Source organism: Vicugna pacos, chromosome 11 (genome assembly GCF_048564905.1).
Source record: "Vicugna pacos chromosome 11, VicPac4, whole genome shotgun sequence".
In the NCBI taxonomy this organism is placed as follows: Eukaryota; Metazoa; Chordata; class Mammalia; order Artiodactyla; family Camelidae; genus Vicugna; species Vicugna pacos.
Window position 1 is genome coordinate 89,870,891 of NC_132997.1, and position 19,630 is coordinate 89,890,520.

General features: G+C 43.8%; 1 long non-coding RNA gene across 2 annotated transcripts in view; it reads right to left on the minus strand.

Annotated features, from left to right (window-relative positions):
* Positions 1–19,312, minus strand: part of LOC107033187 (uncharacterized) — a 53,132-nt gene extending 33,820 nt beyond the window's left edge. For both annotated transcript variants that reach the window (XR_012077615.1, XR_012077614.1), the window contains exons 1-2: positions 19,181–19,312; positions 5,712–5,821 (exon numbers count right to left, since the gene is read on the minus strand). This is a non-coding gene — a long non-coding RNA (uncharacterized lncRNA). The remainder of the gene's footprint in view (positions 1–5,711; positions 5,822–19,180) is intronic.
* Positions 19,313–19,630: the final 318 nt, after the last annotated feature.

Below are 19,630 nucleotides of genomic sequence, written 5' to 3' on the forward strand. Positions count from 1 at the left end.
CCACACAAGCTCATATAATCCCCTCTCTGGTGCTCCTACAGCACATAGCGTCTGAGGATCTTAGTGGCTGCAGGCATGCCTGGCTTCCTTGGGTGATTATTCTGTCTTCCTAAGGCTGGACTTAACTCCAGGTTGGTAGCATTTGCAATTTTTTTTAAAACAAGCACAATGCAGCAGAACCTCTCTTATCTGATGGTATTAGGATTGGTGGTTAGATGATATATTAAAAATCCAACAGGAATGCCCGCAGAAGGCTTGCTAGCAGCGTGGGCCCAGCATGTGGTGGATGGAGATTTCTGCAGGGATGGAGAGCTGAGGTTAAGCACTGCAGGTTACATGGAAGTTGACCAGGAGAGATTCTCCTGCACAAAAGCCAAACAGCAGCTTCTGAGATGAATGAAAACTGGGCGCAAAGTTATCCAACCTCCCTCTGAGAGTGCATTCAAAAAAAAAAAAGAAACCATGGAGACTCCAGACCATTTAAGGCTCCTCATATCTGCTACCTGGGTGTCAAGAGAGGTGGCCATACAGAATCACCTGGGGGCTTCAAAGGTGGAAAGAAATTCTGGGCTGCAGTGAGAGGCCCTGGTGGAACGTGGATTCTGAGAAATAAGGCAGTCTTCTGAGGGTTAAACTCTAAAACAAATATAATAGTTCAGAGCAGAAATGAGCAAAGACTTTGTTTCATCTGGTTCACAAGATTAACATATCCAAAAGAGAATGTGGTCATCACCAGTGTGCGTGTGTAAAGCTAGGGAAATCCAGGGAAGAGAGGAGCAAGACTTAGCAAAGCCAAGCAATGTGTTCTTGGTTTTCCCCAGGGGAAAGAAGGGGACTCTGGGCCAGGAACTCGAGTGCCTGGCCTGTGCTGAAGGTGTACTCATAACATCAAGTTTTAGAGTGGGATGCTTCTGTGATTAATATCACCCACCTCATCCGATGCCCCGCTACCCACCATCAGATTCCATACTCACTTAGCCACTGACTGTGGTTTGGCTTAGCAGCTCTCCCCACGGGCAGGGCACGTGCCCATGAGCGGAAGTGCAGACCCAGCCTGTGGGGCTGGAGGCTCAGAGCCTAGACTGGGGCCAGCCTGCCTGGGCATGAATCTCAGTTCCTCTCCTCACTCGCTGGTGTCCTCTGGAAGGTTATCTAACCTCTCTGAGCTTCAGTTTCCTCATCTTTGGAGTGGATTTAATAACAGTAGCTGCCCCACAGGCTGCTGTGAGATTAATGAGATGGTCCATGCAAAGTGCTCAGCACAACAGCGAGTACATCCCAGGCCTTTAAAGACGTGTAAGCTCCCATCATCACTAGTACAAATATTATCCTAAATAAACATCAGTTTTCTTATCCATCAGCCACATGTCCTTGAGAAATGGGTCCATTCCCAGGGGCTGGCAGTCCAGTAAGCTTCAGGAGGACACATCTGCTCCTTCCTCTCTGGACCCCTGTGTCTGGGGTACTAGAAGCTCACTAAGTAGTGAAGAAATGAACAAATGAGTGTCAGTGAGTGGCCAGCCAAGTTTTGTGGCCCATATGTCCAGGACTGGGGTAAAGCCACAAAGGTAAGCTGCCCCACGCACTTGTGCCAGGTGACCGGTCTCTTTTCCTGGGGACAGCTGACCCCAACCAACCCCTGCACGTCACTCACTCTTGGGAGCAAGCGCAGGGGAGTTTGGAGAAGGAGCTCCTGGGGCAGCTGCTAGGTCACCAGGCCAAGGCTTGGGTCATTTCATCCAACTTCCCAGGCTGCTGAATTGGGTATTTACACTTGCTTCTGTTTTCTTATAGCCTGGAGGGAAGGGAAGTGGTACTGAGCCGTCAGCACCTTCCTGCACCTCGTTACTTATTCTCAGTATGTTCCGTGGACCAGCCAAATCACCCTCAGCTAGGAGCTTGTTAGGAGTGCAAACTCTCAGGCCAGATCTACGGAACCAGAACCTGCATTTCAACAAGATCTGCAGGGGCCATTTGTGCACAGTAGAGCATGAGAGCCCTGCTTTAGGGCAACTTCCATGGAGAAGCTACAGTCTGGTCACCTCTGGAAGAGCAGCTGGCATTTAGGAGCTGCTGTTTCTCCCCTGCTCCAGAAGATGCTCCCAGTATCTGACCAAAAAGATGAGGGTGGCCGGGGCCCGGGCTCTGTTCCCTGCTCCTTCCTTCCAGAATATCTCCTCTCTCCTTTCCAGAAGCTCTTATGCTGCTCGACAGCCCTGCCTTTCTTTATGATTATAATGAGAGATCTCTGCTGTTTGCTGATTGAATCGGTATTTGTTTCCTTGAAAAGCATGTTTTTACTTCAAGGGAGTTGTTAGCACAAGCTGTGCTACTGTGAGTTACATCCCGGCAGTACTGCCACAGGCCCTGGCGTGCACCCTCCGGCGCACAAAGAGAAACAGGATGCTCAGACTCCCAGACAATCCCCGACCCCCTCCTCTGCATCTCTCATCTGCCCAGCTGTGCAGACCTGGCAAGGCGGGAACGCACTCCCTTTGTTCTCCCCACCTCTTACCTGCTCAGGAGAGAATACAAATGTATGTCAATGACAACACAGTAGAATCCGGTGATAGCCTAAGAACTCCTAAATCTTCCAAACTACTGCCTGCATTCCTCTAGCTTTATATCCTAGCATGCCCGAGCGGACCTGCCCTCCGGGTCCAGCCCCAGCAGCTGCAGTCAGCATCTGCTCATTCCAGCTGCTTTGGGAAATGCCGGGGCTCCAGGTACCAGCCTCCTCCTGGCTGCACCTTCCAGAGTGGGGTACAGCTAAGGAGCAGGGGCTGACGGGGGTGGGGGAATAGAGAACAGAGCCCAGAACTCTCCCAAGTCCAACTCTTGCAAAGGCTCCTTTGACTCCCCATATGAAAAACCAACTAACAAATGAATAAATTCAGTGAATTTGAAACAAGAATCCCAGGGCAGGACACAGGACAACTCCCAGTGGGTAAGGTTATGGCAAAGAGATGGTGTTTCTTTCCCAAGCACCTCTATGCTATATGTGGGAACCCAAAAGCAGCTAGAATCCTTGAGCAGCTAGAAGTTAGGCTTTTGTCCTCAGGTTCAAGTCAAAAACAGTGGCTGGAATTCTGTGTACACTCTGCCAGCCAAGGGGGGATGGGGAAGCTCCTTGGAGGTGACAGGGCATCCTGGTTGGCTCCTGTGGCCCCAGCATTTGCAAAGGGCTTTGTGAGACAAAGGCTGTGAGGGGCCCACTCGCTCATCATAAGTGCAAAGAGGCCAATGCTTTGACTCCAACCCGTTTCCACTTTGGAGCAGAATCTTCCAGTTTGGGTGGGGGAAGCAGAGTAATGTACAAATTCATTTCTTAATGAAGAACTGATCATTTAAAAGCGTCCTGCTTCTTTTACCAACTGACCCTATAATTAGACAAAGCACGGTCACTTCAGTTCCCTGGCTGGCTCCCCAAAGCGGGATCATTTGGTTCAGGGTCTATCAGGAAACAGATGGCAAGCTCCGAATAGGATAATTTAGGTCTTCTTAAAAAAAAAAAAAAAAGACCGTTTACAAAGGTGTGGGCAGGATATCAGGAAACCAAAGGGGATAATGAGGATACTGAGCTTAATCACTGATTATGGGACTCTTACCACCCCTGAGCCTAAGCGGGGGCGGGGTGAGGGAAGAGGGCTTTGCGGGAATCTGGAAGGAGACAGTCGAGTAGGGAGGGTCATTTTGACAGGAGCTGAGACCTCCAGCCCAGGGGTGCAGCCAGCCTGTGAGAGCTGTGAGAAGCTGCGAGAAGGCAGCCAGAGGAGTCGATATTCCAGCTTCACCCTCCCTCTGCCTCCAGTCTTCTGCTAAGTCCTCGCCCCATCCCCCTGTTGACCCAACCTGATCAGGAGCCAGAGAGAGAGGAGCCTACTAACGTAGTGCAGACAGGTTTTTTTTTTTTTAAATTTTAACATTTACTTTTTATTGTGTTGTATGAAATACCTGTGTAATGCGACTATGTGCGGTACAAAAAATACCCGTATTTCCAAATAACATTATGTGGTGTAGCCCACAGTCTCTGCAAAAGCATTGGGAGTAACCTGTGTCTTTACACTTTACAATGCATTGTTGGCTGCTGTGGAAAGTACAATAGACTTTAAAAAAAAAAATCCAAGTAGGAATACACTTTTCCAAACATAGACCTACGCAGCTTACAATGGAACCCCAATGGAAAAAGTCAAATGATCATATTTGATGCAGTATCTATAAAATATGGACTCAGCAATAAAAATCCAAAGGCACATAAAACTACATTTTAACTTTAAAAATAACTCAGTTACAGTAATCCTTTGCTTGTGTTGCACCAACATGTAGCTGGCAGTCAAAATTTCACAACATAGATACAATACATGGGGATATGTAAGAGCTACAAGGAATTTCCCGAAGCCCATAAAGTGGTTCAAATGTGAAAACAGGGGAAAGTCTAAACACTGAAGGGTTTGCCATGGTGAGCCCAAACTTGCCGTGGGGAGAAGGGTGGAGTGCGAATGCGGAGGGGCCGAGAGGAGACAGACTGTTCTTACATCGCCCGGGCCCCACCGGACCAAGTCCTTCTCTGGCTCCAGCTACACAAACATCTAGTTGTTTTCATTTTGCTCTCGAACTACGCACCCTTGGGTCATTATTATTCTGCACTGTCTGATATCTTCTCTGCCAAACCAGCTTGTAAACTCTTTGGGGACAGAGATTGCATTTTACCTTGAATTCCCCACCCCCACAGCCCTGGGCCCCTTCCTTGCACACATAGGTACTCAGTAAGTGTGTGTGCGTGAGTGTGCCCGCATGTGCTCATTAGTGAGTATAGTCTGTTATGTTGCAGTAACAACCATCAGACCTTAGCCACGTTACACAATGAATGCTTTCTGTTCACACCACCTGTCCATTGCAGGTCATCATGGGGTGCTCTGTCTGCCATGGTGACTCTGGGACCCTGAATGGCTTCATTTTAACACACATATCCACAACCACAACAGAAGAGGGAAGAGAGTGTAGTGAATTACACCCTGGCCTGAGGTTTTTGCCCAAAGTGTCACTTTTGCACACATTTCATTAGCCAAAGCAAGACTCGTGGACATACGTCACTTCACCTCAAAAGTGGAAAAGGGTGAAAAAAATTTCCAGCCTCTATGCAATCTCTTTGTTGAATGAAAATATTTTAAAAATTTAAACCAAGTTCTCAGCATTGTTTTCAAAAGTAGAAAAGCATATTCAGTTATTTTCAGAAACTGTCCATACCTAAGAACTCTCTGAGTGACCTTAGCCATCAGGGGTCACCATCAAATTGCCTTGTCTACTCAGTTTCCTGAAGAAATTGCCTTGAAAAAACATGAACAGACTATGACTAAAGGTGTAAAAGATAATTATATTTTAAAAAGATAGTGTCTACGCTCTGCTCCCTCTTACTTTTTGTAATCTTTTGCATACCATGAACCCTGAAAACAAATGCCAATACTGCTTCCTCAAAATAAACCATCAAAGGAATTTTGAAGGCTGGACTTAGATGGAGGGTCTACTTCCAAAGGCAAACCAGATCTTTTGGTATGAATATTAATTCACAAGGTCACTAGGGGCCTCTGGAGCGTGAGAAAAGAAGGATGAAGTTGACCTTTATGACTCAAAATGGACATGGTCCTCATGATAAATTATCACAGCAGCAATCTCAGAAACTTAAAAAAGTGAGTGGCTACCAGGGCCCTTACCTGTATTCCTGAAAGTTTGGGTCAGTTCATCTCTGGAATCTTCTTCCCGGTCTTTCTGTGGCCCTGCCTCTCATCTTCAGCTTTTTCAGCAATTCAAATTCTGATATGACCTGCAGGGAGGGAGTGAAGGTGATCAGAAAGTGTAACTTCCACTTTTATAATTCCTTTACCTGATTATAAAAGTAGTACATGCTTATTTCAGAGAATTTGAAAAATATGAAAGATAAGAAAAGAAATAAAATACACCCTTATTTCCCCACCCAGTGATAATTACCGTCAGTGTCCTGATGCCTCCCTCCCTCTTTTTAACTTTCAGTTTTCCCTTTATTGATTTTTAAGTTAAATATTTCCATCATTCACTCATCCTTATTTTTTGAGCACAAACTATTGTCCTGTTTCCAGCATTAGTGATATAATGGTAGAATAAAGGGAAAAAGTCTGTTCTCATGGAGATAAAATATTGTCAGAGACAGTTATTAAAATTCAGCGAGCAGAAAGACAACAGGAAAATCTCCAAACACTTAGAAATTAAGCAGCACACTTCTAAACAATTCATAAGTCAAAGAGAGAATCTCAAAGGAAATTACAAAAAATACATAGAACTTAAATGAAAATTAAAACATAACATCAAAATATGTGGGGTGCAGCTAAAGCAGAGCTAAGAGGGAAATCTATAACATTAAATGCTTACTACATTAGAAAAGAGGAAATGTCTCAAATAGCTCAAGTGGTAGAGTGCATGCTTAGCATGCATGAGGTCCTGGGTTCAATCCCCAGGACCTCCTCCAAAAACAAATAAATAAATAAACCTAATTACTCCCCCACCCAAAAAGTAAAAAAAAAAAAAAAAGAAGAAATGTCTCAAATTTAAAAATCTAACTTCTTACTTCAAGAAACTAGGAAGAGCAGGACAAAATTATACCCAAAGTAAAGCAGAAGGAAATGTTCAAGGTTGGAGTGGAAATCACTGAAGTTTAAAAAAGGAAAACAACAGGAGAAAATCAATGAAACAAAAAGTTGATTCTTTAACGACATCAATAAAATTGATAAACATCTAGCAAGACTGACAAAGATAAAAAGAAGACATAGATAATCAACATCAGAAATGAGACAAGGGTCACTACAGCTCCTGCAGGCATTTAAAAGGTAATAAGCAAATACACTGAACAACTTTATGCTCATAAATTGAACAACTTGAAAGAAATGGACCAATTCCTCAAATATCATAAACTACCAAAACTCAACCAAGATAAAATGGATAATCTGAATAGCTCTATAATCATTTAAAAAATTGAGTCTGTAATTTTAAAAGTTCTGAAAAAGAAATCTTCAGTTCCACACTGGAGAATTCTCCCAAACATTTAGAGAAGTAACATAAAATTTACATCATTTTTTCTAGAAAACAGAAGAGAGAGCACTTTCCAAGTCATTTTATGAAGCTGGTATCCCTGTTATACCAAAACCAAAGACAGTACAAGAAAAGAAAACCAGGAGACTTTCAGTTTCTGGTCTGACATGTATGGAGCTCAGAAGTCACCAGTGCATCCTAATAAAAAGCTAACAAACTGAAAAGTCAACAACTCTTCTTATATTCATCAGACAAGTGAGGTCGCAAGGCAAATTCCTGCTCCCAAAATTGGAGAAACAAAGAGGAGGATACTGGGATTCACACCTTACCAGAGCAGAAACCTCTGTGGAAACCACTGCAGGGCTAGGAAAGCCCGAACTGCAACTGACAAATAGTTGGAAGCTCAGTGTGGAGCCTCTGAGTCAAACTCTCCACAGAAACCAGTCATAGGGGCCCCCATAGTTTGGGGAGTTTTACCTCCAGGACATCCACTAGGATCTCACAGTGAATACTGGAGAAAAATCCCCTTGTGCCTCCAGCAGGGAGATGGAAAAAGGAATCATTTTGAAATGTGCCAGAGAATTCAGTTCTTAACAAGCCTGCCCTCAATCAAAATTATTTACTAGAGACTAACATACTGGGGTTTTATCACAGCCTAATTAAACCTAGGTGAAGAGAAATACTCAGCTCCAGCCTACTTTAATCTTCCATGTGAAGGAAGGAAATACCAGCTCCAGCTCCCTCTAGCCATACTGTCCCACTGAAGCTGGGGAGGAGGAACAGAAGCATTGGTGAAATTCACAGGCCAGGGCACAGACTCACCAAAAGATTGAGACCCAATTGTGGGACTAAAGAATGCTCCCCCTGCCCCCATGCCTTACCAGTACATTACTAAATGTCTCTTTACAGCAGTTCCTTTTCCCTAGTACATCCTGCCTGGCTTTCAAAAATTAAAAATTATAAGACATACTGAAAGGCAAAAAAACATAGTTTGAAGAAATTGGTCAAGCATCAGCACCTGAGTCAGATATGGCATGAATGTTTAAATTATCAGGCCAGGAATTTTTAAAAACTAAGATTAACAGGCAAAGTGTTTTAAAAGAAAAAGTAGACAATGTGTAAGAACAGATAGATGGTACAAGCAGGGAGATAGAAATTCTAAGAGTCAAAATGCTGGAGATCAAAAACACTGTAAAAGAAATGAAGTATGCTTTTGATGGGCTCATTAATAGGGACATGGTTGAGGAGAGACCCTCTGAAATTTCAATAGAATTTCTAAAACTAAAAAGCAAAGAGAAAAAGACTGGAAAAAAATGAAACAGGATATCCAAGAACTGCGGGGCAACTAGAAAAGATGGAATATACGTGTAATGGAAATACCAGAAGGAAAAGAAAGAGAGAAAGAAACAGAAACAATATTTGAAGTAACAATGACTAGGAATTTCTCCAAATTGATGTCAGACATCACTCCACGGATCCAGGAAGCTCAAAGAACATCAAGTAGGGCAAATGCCAAAACAAACAAACAACAAAAAACTATACCCAGGTATATCATATTCAAAATCCAAGAAATCAAAGATAAAGAAAAAAATCTTGAAAGAAGCTGAGGGGGGAAAACACCTTATTTATAAAGAAGCAAAGATAAGAATTATATCCAACTTCTCAGAAAACATGCAAGGAAGAGGATGGAGTAAAGTATTTTGACATGTTGAGAGGAAAAAAAACCCCACCAATCTAGAATTTTATACTCTTGGAATTATCCATCAAAACTGAAGGATAAATAAAAACTTTCTCAGATAAACAAAAATTGAGGGAATTTGTTACCAGTAGACCTGACTTTCAAGAAATGTCAAAAGTTCTTTAGAGAGAAGAAAAATCATATAGATCAGAAACTTGGATCTATATACAGAAAGGAAAAGCACTGGAGAAAGAATAAATGAAGGTAAAAGAAAAACTTTTGTTTTTCTTATTCTTTGTTGATCTAACAGAAAGTTTTGTTCAAAATAATAGCAACAATGTGTTATATATGTAAGCACATATAATCATATATACACACATAGACACTTATGAATCCTTATGCATAAGTGAACTGAATTACAGCAGTGATATAAGAGACAGGAGGGAAGAATTAGGATTTTGGGGGGTTTTTTTGGTTATTATATGTTATTTCTGTTGTTGTTATAAGGCATTTACACTACCTGTGAAGTGGTATAGTACTTGAAAGCAGGTGACTTGGAGTAGTTGTAAATGCATATTGCAAACTCAAGAGCAATCAGTTTTTTTCTTAAAGATAATTTAAAAAGGCGGTTTTTAAAAGTTTTTTTAAAAAAGAGTTTTTATAGAAAAGTATAATTTATAATTGATATGCTAAGAAATGAGAAGATCAATCTTAAAAAATGCTCAATTAAAATCACAAAAGGTAGAAAAATTGTGGAAGACAAAAACAGAAACAAAGAAAAAGGACAACAAATAGAAAACAGTATCGTATATGGTAGATGTTAATTCAATTATATCAGTAATCTTTTTAAACATCAATGATCTAAATATCCCAATTAAAAGACAGAGAATGTCAGAATGGATTAAAAGAAAAAAAAGACCCAATGCTGTCTGCAAGAAACCCGCTTTAAATATAAAGACACATATGGATTAAAAGTAAAGGGATGGAGAAAGATACATCACGCTAACATTAATCAAAGGAAAGTAGGAATACCTATGTTAATTTCAGGCAGAGTAGATTTCAGAGCAAGGAAATTTATCAGGGATAAAAGAGGGGTATTACATAATGATAAAAGGGTCACTATTCCAAGAAGATATAACAATTCTTAATGTGTATGTGCCTAACAACAGAGCATCAAAATTCACAAGGCAAAAACTGAACTGTAAAGAGAAAAAGAAGAATCCAATACTACAGTTGGAGACTTTAACATCCTGCTATCAGAAATAGATCCAGCAGGCAGAAAATCAGTAAGGACATAGTTGAAGTAAACAGCACCCTTGCTCAACTGGATACAGTTGACATTTATACACTAGCTCATCCAGTAACAGCAGAATACACATTCTTCTCAAGCTCTCATGGAACATTCACCAAGATAGACCATCTTCTGGGCCATAAAACACACTGTAACAAATTTAAAAGAAATGGGAGTCATACAATGTCTGCTTTTGGACCACAGTGGAATTAAACTAGAAATTAATAACAGATAGACAGCTGGAAAACTCCCCAAACACTTGGAGATTAAACAACACACTTGTAAATAACACACGGGTCAAGTAAGAAATCTCAAGAGAAATATAAAAATTTTTTTAACTAAATGAAAATGACAATGCAATTTATCAAAATTTGTGGGATGCAGTGAAAACTGCTTAGAGGGAAATTTATAACATTGAATGCATGTGTTAGAAAAGAAGAAATATCTAAAATTGATAATCTAAGCTTCCACATTAGAAAACTAGAAAAAGAAGAGCAAATTAACATAAGAGAAAATCCAGGTGACCTCAGGTATGGCAAAGACTTTTTAGATACAATATCAAGGGCATCATCCATGAAGAAATCATTGATAAGCTCGATTTTATTAAAACTTAAAACTTCTGCTCCATGAAAGGCAATGTCAAGAGAATGAGAAGACAAGCTGCAGACTAGGAGAAAATACTCACAAAAGACATATTTGATAAAGGATTAGTATTTGAAAATACAAAAAACTCTTAACACTCAACAATAAGAAAACAATCTGATTTAAAAATTAGCAAAAGATCTGAACAGACCTCACCAAAGAAGATATACAAATGGCAAAAAACTTATGAAACTATGCTCTACATTATCATTTGCCATCAAGGAAACGCAAATTAAAACAATGAGACACCATGACACATCTACTGAAATGGCCCAAATCCAAAACACTGACAATGCACACATAAGAACTTGCACATAGATGTTTACAGCAGCTTTATTCATGACTACCAGAACTTGGAAGCAACCAAGATATCCTTCAGTCCAGACAATGGAATATAATTCAGCGCTTAAAAAAAATGAGCTATCAAGCCATGAAAAGACCTGGAGGAATCTTAAATGTATATTACTAAGTGAAGGAAGTCAATTCGAAAAGACTACACATTGTATGATTCCAACTTTATGACATTCTTGAAAAGGCAAAACTATGAAGACAGTAAAAAGATCAGTGGTTGCCAGGAGTTGGGGGAAGGAATGAATAGGCAGGACAGAGAATTTTTAGGGCAGTAAAACGATTCTGTATGATACTACAGTGGTGGATACATGGCACTAAACCTTTGAACCCATAGAATGTACACCACCAAGAGTGAACCCTAATGTAAACTATGCACTTTGGTGATAATGATGTGCCAATGTAGGTCATCTATTGTAACAAATGTACCACTTTGGTGTCAGATGTCCATAATGGGAGTTGGGGGTGAGTCAGGGGCAAGGGGTATATGGGAACTCTCGGTACCTACCACTCAATTTTGCTGTGAACCTAAAGCTACTCTAAAACATAAAGTTTAATAATAAAAAAATAGAACTACAGTCCAATATCTCTCATAAACTTAGATCTTGAACAAAATCTTGTTGCATAAATCCTCAACAAAATATTAGCAAATAGAACCCAATTACGTATTAACATACATTCAAGAGGTTGTATGATTTAATGAAACGAGCTAAGACTTCAAATTTAGATACACTTAGTTTCAATTACCAGCTTCCTGTTTGGTGCAATAATTCACTGAGGCTCAGTTTAACTGATCTGTAATACAGAAATAATATGCATAATTTAGAATTTGTATTTAGTATATGAAATAAAATATCTAAAATATTCAATAGAAGTTATTATTTTGCCATATTTTTTCAGGTTTGAGAGAGAAGTAAAATGTTATAGATGTAGCTAAACATCTAGTTCCATATCCCATTCTCTTCTCTCTCTCACCAGGGAACATTATCCTGAAGTTGTTAGCATGTATAGTTTTGGTAAATGTTTTAATAGCATCGCTATTTTAATACATGTTAAAAATATTTATATAGCATGGTTTATATTTTTTAAACAAATACAAATGCTATTATACAGTACCTGTCCTTTGGAATCTTCCATTCTTTAAACATATGCATGTATATGTGTGTATGTGTGTACACACACATGCATAAAATTTCAATAACTGAGAGTATACTGCGTAGGTATTTCAGAAACTTGAACACCTGCTTCTGACAGTACCAGTTAACAGTATATCCAACTGGAATATACACTCCATGAGAGTTCATTCTTGAGCCTTTGGACAGCCCCGTGCACATAGTAGGTGCTCAGTAAATCAAGGACATGAATGATGGACCCCTCTAGCCCCCTCAACTCCTCTATGAGATGGGTATTGACTTTTCCTTTGGAACAGAAGCTGAAAGACATTAAAGAACATCTAAACCTTGGGTTTGAAGCAGTAAATACAGGATTTAAAGGCACATAGTCTGCCTCCAGATCTCATGAGCTTCTCACCTCTCTACCCTGGGCAACTGAGTCTAGTCATGACTTTGGTGACCTAGGAGATGGTCATCTTCTTCAGGTGGGGGAGTGGCAGGTCTAACCCAACTCTGCACCCTCCATAGGAGGCTAGGTGAAGGGAGGGCTCCACTCCTGAGAAGCAGGGTGGGAAGCAGCGGTGGCAGAAGGAAAGACATCCAGCTGAATTCCCAGGACGGAGGGGAGAGGAAGTTCTGCCTGTTGTACTGAAATGTGCCAGGAGGACAGAGCCTTCCTGGTCACAGCTCCCAGGGCTGAGCCGGATGGGGAAGGAAAGGTGAGAGGCTCTGGCAGAAAGCACAGTTGTCCTGGTCAACAGGTACTTAGAAAGCACTCTTGTGCAGCAAACTGTTTTTGCATGTTTGGAGGAGGCGCCAAAATTAAAGAATAAAGTATCAACTACTGAGTGAGTGCTTAGCATTCATTACACACGCATGCTCACACCCACACCCACACCAAAAACACTCGCACGTATTCTCTGCACACACTCACTGCGCACGCACGCACCACACATCGCCTTCAACACATGACATGTCTTTCTTTTTCTCATTTTACTTCTGGATTTACTGAACGAATGAAGAGAGTTCCCAGAGTGACTGTGTGTCTGAGAGCATTTTCTGGATGTCGCCACTGTCGTGCTGCAGCTTGGGTTCCAGCCGCCTCTCTCTGGAATGGCATCTCTGAAGTTAAGGCCAGTATTATGGACTGAATGTTTGTGTCCCCCACCCCATTTATATGTTGATGCCCTCAGCCTCACTGTGATGGCCATCACAGATAGAGCCTTTGGGAGGTAATTAGGGTTAAATCTGGTCACAAGGAAGGGGCCCTCATGATGGGGTTAGTGGCCTCATAAGAACAAGAAGACAGAAGGGAGCTGAGGAAAGGCCATGTGAGCACACAGCAAGGAGAAGTTGGCCCTTGACAAGCCAAAGTGGGTCCTTACCAGAAACTGGATCAGCTGGTACCTTGATGGTAGACTTCCCAGCCTCCAGAATTGTGAGAAGTAAGTGTATGTTGTGTGAGCCACCTAGTCTGTGGCAGCCCGAGCAAGTCAAGGCAGAAGAAGTCCTCAGACAATGGCCCACAAGACCCTGCATTGTTCAGCCCCTCTCCCTCTTTTTGATCACCTTTTTGATTCCTCTTCCCTCCCACTCTCTCTAACCACCCTGGCCTGCCTGATGTTCCCCAAAGGCACAGAGCACATTTCTACCCTAGGGCCTTTGCACTCTCATCCATTCTGCCAGATACACTCCTCTATGGCAAAGTCCTTTGTTTTCATCAAGCCTTTCTTTAAAAGTCAATTTCTCCATGAGGCTGACCCTGAAAACTATTTATAATTGCCACTCACCTTTCCCAGTCAGCACTTCCCATCCCCTTTACATGTTCTACATTTTTTTCATGCATGTATCACTTTGTAACATATATTATTTTTCTTGAAAACTTAAGTATATTTATCTTAATAAAACGCATTAATTTAGATAGAATCATGTAGATTACAACTTGTAGCCTGAGAACGGCTTCACACACCATGGCTGCTCGAAGGGATCCTAAGAGCCTGTCATTCATGGTAATACCTTAGCAGTCATTCTGAAGGCATTTTTTACATGCTCTGAATTCTCAGTGTGGACAAGCCTCTGGTTGTCCTGGTCAGTGGGTTGTATTTTATTGTTGTCATGGAAATTTCCTTTGTATTGAAAGTTATAAGTCACTATGACGTTTGTTCTGAACAGAGCACTGAACCTGCACTTGCACCACATGAAAATCAAAGGCAAGAGCTCCCCAAGTTATATTCAATAATGAATCACCTATAGTATTCTTAATGTATTATTTTTATTGTTGACTGCGAGTTACCCTCTCCAAGAATGTAATTTCAGAAGAACAGAGATATTTATATATTTTGTTCACAGATGAATCCCAAGTGCCTAGAACCATGCCTGGCACAGAGTTCCTGCTCAATAGGTATATTCTGATTGAATGAAAGAAACGCCTTACCCCTTAGCCCGCCAGCCAAGGAGATCGTGTCATACCAGGATCGCCCAGCAGATGGCAGCCGATGAACGCCAGAAACAGCTGGGAGCCGACGCTCTGAACTCAAGGTTCCTCCCAGTTAAGGTGCAAGATAACAACCCAGGAGACAAACCAAAATCAGCTTACTCCTAGCGCAGACTCACATTCTTGAGAAGGAGGTTGTATGTAGGAGGTGAGCTGCTGAGCTGACAAAGCTTTTATCTACTGTCTGAGGCTGTTTACCCACAGTTCAAGGATAAAAAAATAATGAAAACAGCTGTTGAGAAGAACTGAGGTCTGCGTCCTCCCACGGTGGGAAAATAGGGGTGAAGAAAGCCTACTGCCTCGGATCTGCACCCCTTCTCCAATGGATGGAAAAGCAACAACTGACCACTATCCCCGAAGGACAGAAATAACGCTAAGAACTAACACTTCTTCCTCTGAACATGTCGGAAGATGCTCTATTACAAGAACCTTAAGTCTCCCTCTGCAATACCATCCTTGGGGCCCCTGCCAAGCCGTGCTCTTCCTGGGTGCTTCTGTTATCCATGCAATCAGGGAATTGAGATGCAGTGGTAACAAACCCTTCAAAAGCCAAGTTCAAGGTGATCCTGCCTTGGATCAAATTCAGTGTTTGAGTGTGTCAGGTTAGGGGGAGGCTCCAAGGCAGATAATGCTTGTGAATCTGAGTCTGCCCTCCCAGAACTATCCAAGCCAGCTGGTCACCCTGGTTACTGCTACACTGATGAGAGCTACCATGTATTGGGTGCTTCCTGTGTGCTGAGGGCATCAGCTGCATTCTCCCATTAATCCTCAGAGCAACTCTCTGACAACCACACTGTTCTTATCCTTATCTCACACATGACACAAGAGGGGGTCACTTGCCGCAGGACCCAGCAACACGCTCTCAAGCTCACTCCCAAGTGCTGGGAGGGAGGAGTCTGAAAGGCACCATGGATCCTGATGGGCCTCAGAGAACATTTAATCCAGCTCCTTCTCTTCAGACAGAGAAACTGAAGACCAGAGCAGGAACTGGTTCAAGTTCACGCAGGGAACCCAGAAGCCTGCCCAAGCATCATGCACTAAAAACTATCCTGAACCTTAACATTCTAGCTGATGTCAGGTGATCCTCATCCCCGGAGTCATGGGTTTTTATTTAATTTCCCCCAGATTCCACATGGGCTTCAGTCCTTACTGGCACTAAAACTTCACATGAGATCATGTCACAACAACATCTCTTGTTTTAGGAGTTTCACCATGGAGTAGACTGTCCAGCCAGGATCACTCTCTGAATGTGAGTCAGGCTTATGCACCTGGTGTCCTTGGCCAAGCCCTTCGACCTGAGCTGGTTGGTTCATCGGTAAAACGGGGTAACAATATTCATGAAAGGGTATGTTATATTCTAGGCCAACACAAGTATAACACAAGCCACAAATGCAAGCCACATGGTAATTTAAAATTGTCCAGTAGCCACATTAAACACAGGTAAAGGAAGCAGAGGTGCCAAAGCACTTGACATGCCCACACCATGTATAATTTCCATAATTTACTTCACTTAGCCCAATATATTCAAAATATTATTTCAACATCGAATCAATATACAATTGATTGCAATGTACACAACTGTGGAGAGCTGATTACAACTACGAGGAGATACCACACGTGTGATTCCCCACCAAGTCTCCAGAAACCTGGTGTGTATTTTGTGCGGATGACACATCTCCATTTGGACTGGCCACGTTTCAAATGCTCATTAGCCATATGTGGCAGGTAGCTGCGGTGTTGGACTGTACTGTTCGCGGCCTGGAAAAGTGTTCTGAGCACATGGCTCCATGTTTCAAGGGTCTGTGTATTTATACCTTGTCTGTGGTGGATCGTCTTCACTGTGGCCTGAAGATGATCTGCCAGGACCCTGACAGGTCTGGAGGGTCTGCTTTTAGGCTCAGCAGTGGGATGTGATAAATCCTCAGCACCTCCCTGCTCTGAGCAATCAGTGGGTGCTTCTGAAAACCAGATCAATTCCCAGATCAGTTTCCTTCAGCATCACAAACAGGACTTTTGCATTCTCTCTGTAAAAATCCCTGTCCGTTTTGTCCTTGGTATGGCAGGAGTGTTTGTAATCACCGCACAACAGACCAAGATCCAACGAGGACCAAGAGAGGGGGGTGAGGCGGTAGGAGAGCTGAGGGTCTGTGTCTTCCCTGCCCTGTGTGGTCCTGGGGCTCAGGGACCCCTGGACGCTGTCCCTGCTCTCCCTCTCAGAACCTCACCTGGTCACACCCAGCTCAACTCTGTGTCCTGACCTGAAACCCCATCGTTACCAGGAAGCTTACCTCTGTGGCCAGTACTTACATTCAATGCTTCTCCAGTGTCAGGGCTGTGACTGCACACAGGCTGTGCTCACAGAAACACACAGAGGCTCAAGCCAGGCCTTATCCTCAGGCGGCTGGGACGGGAGGTCGGAGCCTGGGTTCTCCTGACAGCAGTGGTCACTGAGGGTTAGGGAGACGGCCAAGGCGGGTGGCCTATGAGGACAAGGAGGGACTTGAGAGCCCGGGCTGAGACAAAGTGGGAAATGCAGGTGGGGTAGCTCAGACACAGGGGCCTGGGCTCTCTAACGGCTCTCGGAGTAGAGGGAACTCACCCACTCTCCCTTCACCCCCAGCTCCCACACAGTTCCTTCCTTTCTTCTGGAAGGCAGTGCTGAGGGCCACAGCTCTGCCTTCAGTGGGCCTGGATTCAGATTCTGACTCTGCTACCTGCTGTGTGACCTCAGCAAGTTACCCAACCTCTCTTAGCATCATGTCCTCCTCTGTGAGAGCTCCTTCCTGAAGTCGGCTGAGGAGTAAACGAGGGGTGAGAGAGAGGTGGACTTCTCACCACTAGCCCCCTGTAACATTCACATTACACCAGGAGTGTGTCTTACGGCTTTCTTCTTTTTGAGCATGCAATACTGGTTCAATAAAAATAAACTAAAATACCCTCCCCTCTCCCTACCAATTACATAGGCCACCCGCCTTGGCCGTCTCCCTAACCCAAAATGTCCAGATTTTGAAGGAAGAGCATGAAAATGCTGTGTTTTTTCACTGCTGAATGTTTGAAGACCTGGGGAGATGGTTTGCTCCTAAATTCATCTTCCATGTGTCACCATGTAAGCATTGGTTGGGATTTAGCTGGAGCAAAAGGAAAACACCAAAGAGGCTACTAGTGCATGTGAATGAACATAGATGCCCCCAACAAAGCACCACACACACACACGCAACCGAAGGGCTACACTGCACCCCTTAACAACCAAACCACTTCACAGCCACATACCAACAACTGAAGGGTTGCCTCCCACACCCCCAAACCATATCCCACACCCATAAACACAGATACTCCAACAACCAAAGCTCTTTACACACATGTACCCAACAACCAATGGGCTTCACACACACACCCCTTAATAATAAAAGAGCTTCACACACCGTCTCAATAGTCAAAGCACTTCATTTACTCACACCAAAAACCAAAGCTTCACACACACGCACTCACACATTCCCCACAACCAAGGCACTTTGCGCACACACACCAAGACGCTTCATACTCCCCCCCAACAATAAAACGCTTTACTCCTACACGCAACAGCCAAAGCCCTCCGTACAGACGCCCCCACGAAAGAAAACCCCGAAGCACTTCGATTTGTTTGCAGCAGCAGCAGGCACTTGAACACCAAGACGTTCAACTGCGACTTTCTTTTCAGATTAATGAGCAGAGAAAGATTGGAGGCGGGAGGGGGGCAGAATGGCGGGAGAGAGCAATTACACCCAAATCTTTTCTCTGTTGATTAGGGATTCCTTCTCCAGCCTGCTTTGGCTCCAGCTAAATCTTTTTCTAATGAGATGTGGCTTATCCAGATCAGGGCGCTGAGAAAAAAGTTGCAATTAACTTTAAGAAGAAAAGGAGTGAGAGAGAGAGAGGAGGGGGTAGGGGGGAGGCAGGGAGACTGAGTGGGGGCAGGGAAGGGGGTAGACCGGGCTCTCCCGCAGGGCAAAGGGGTACAGGCCCCAGCCTCCTTTGGACAATCAGCTCCTTCGATTCCAGAGTTTAGGGATAGTCCCTGTGACCCCCATGCCTGCTTGGGTTAGCCTCTCAGCGCCCCAGGCTCTGGGCTGCAAGCAAGCATAGGGAGTCCTGGGTCTCTCCTCCCCATTCGGCACACCTGGCGGTGAAGGTGGGGGAGAAGGGACCGCTCAGCTGCATCTTTTTCACACCTGAGCTCTACCTTATGCCTGCTTGCTCCTGCAAAGACACGGGGCCTCCACCAGCTGCCAGGAACCTCCGTGACCCCTAGGTGTCAAGTCAGCATGAACGCTTTTCTCAAGACTGCTGGGTTCAGCTCTCCACTTGCAGCCAAAGGAATCGGTCCTGAACCGGGTCTCAGGTACTGACAGCCAGGCTGGGGTCTCCCGAACTCGCCTCATTGTTCCCAGCTGGGAGAGGGGTCTCGAGCTGTTTTCATGGGAGCCACCGAGAAGGGTGCAGAGCGTCTGAGATTCACCGAGACATTTGGTATAGCAACAGGAAAGATGCTCAAACTCCTAGAAAATACACAGATTTACCTTCCTTTGCTTCTTTGTCCACAGCATCAAGCACCAAGCTACGGCTGCAGAACAGGCACTTTCTGTCCCTGGAGCTCAGTTTCTTCATCTGTTAAGGAACATACGGACGCTGTGGTGGGCATCGGATCTCCAGGAGCCCTGCCCATCCCCACGCCCTGAGATCCCGCGAGAGGCACGGACACAGACTCGAGATCCCGCGAGAGGCACGGACACAGACTCGAGATCCCGCGAGAGGCACGGACACAGACTCGAGATCCCGCGAGAGGCACGGACACAGACTCGAGATCCCGCGAGAGGCACGGACACAGACTCGAGATCCCGCAAGATGCACAGACACAGACTCGAGACCCTGCGAGACGTAGAGACACGGACTCAAAATCCCGCGAGAAGCAGAGATACAGACTCGGGATGTCGAGGTGCGTGATCACGGGCCGGGGCTCCCTCGCTGTA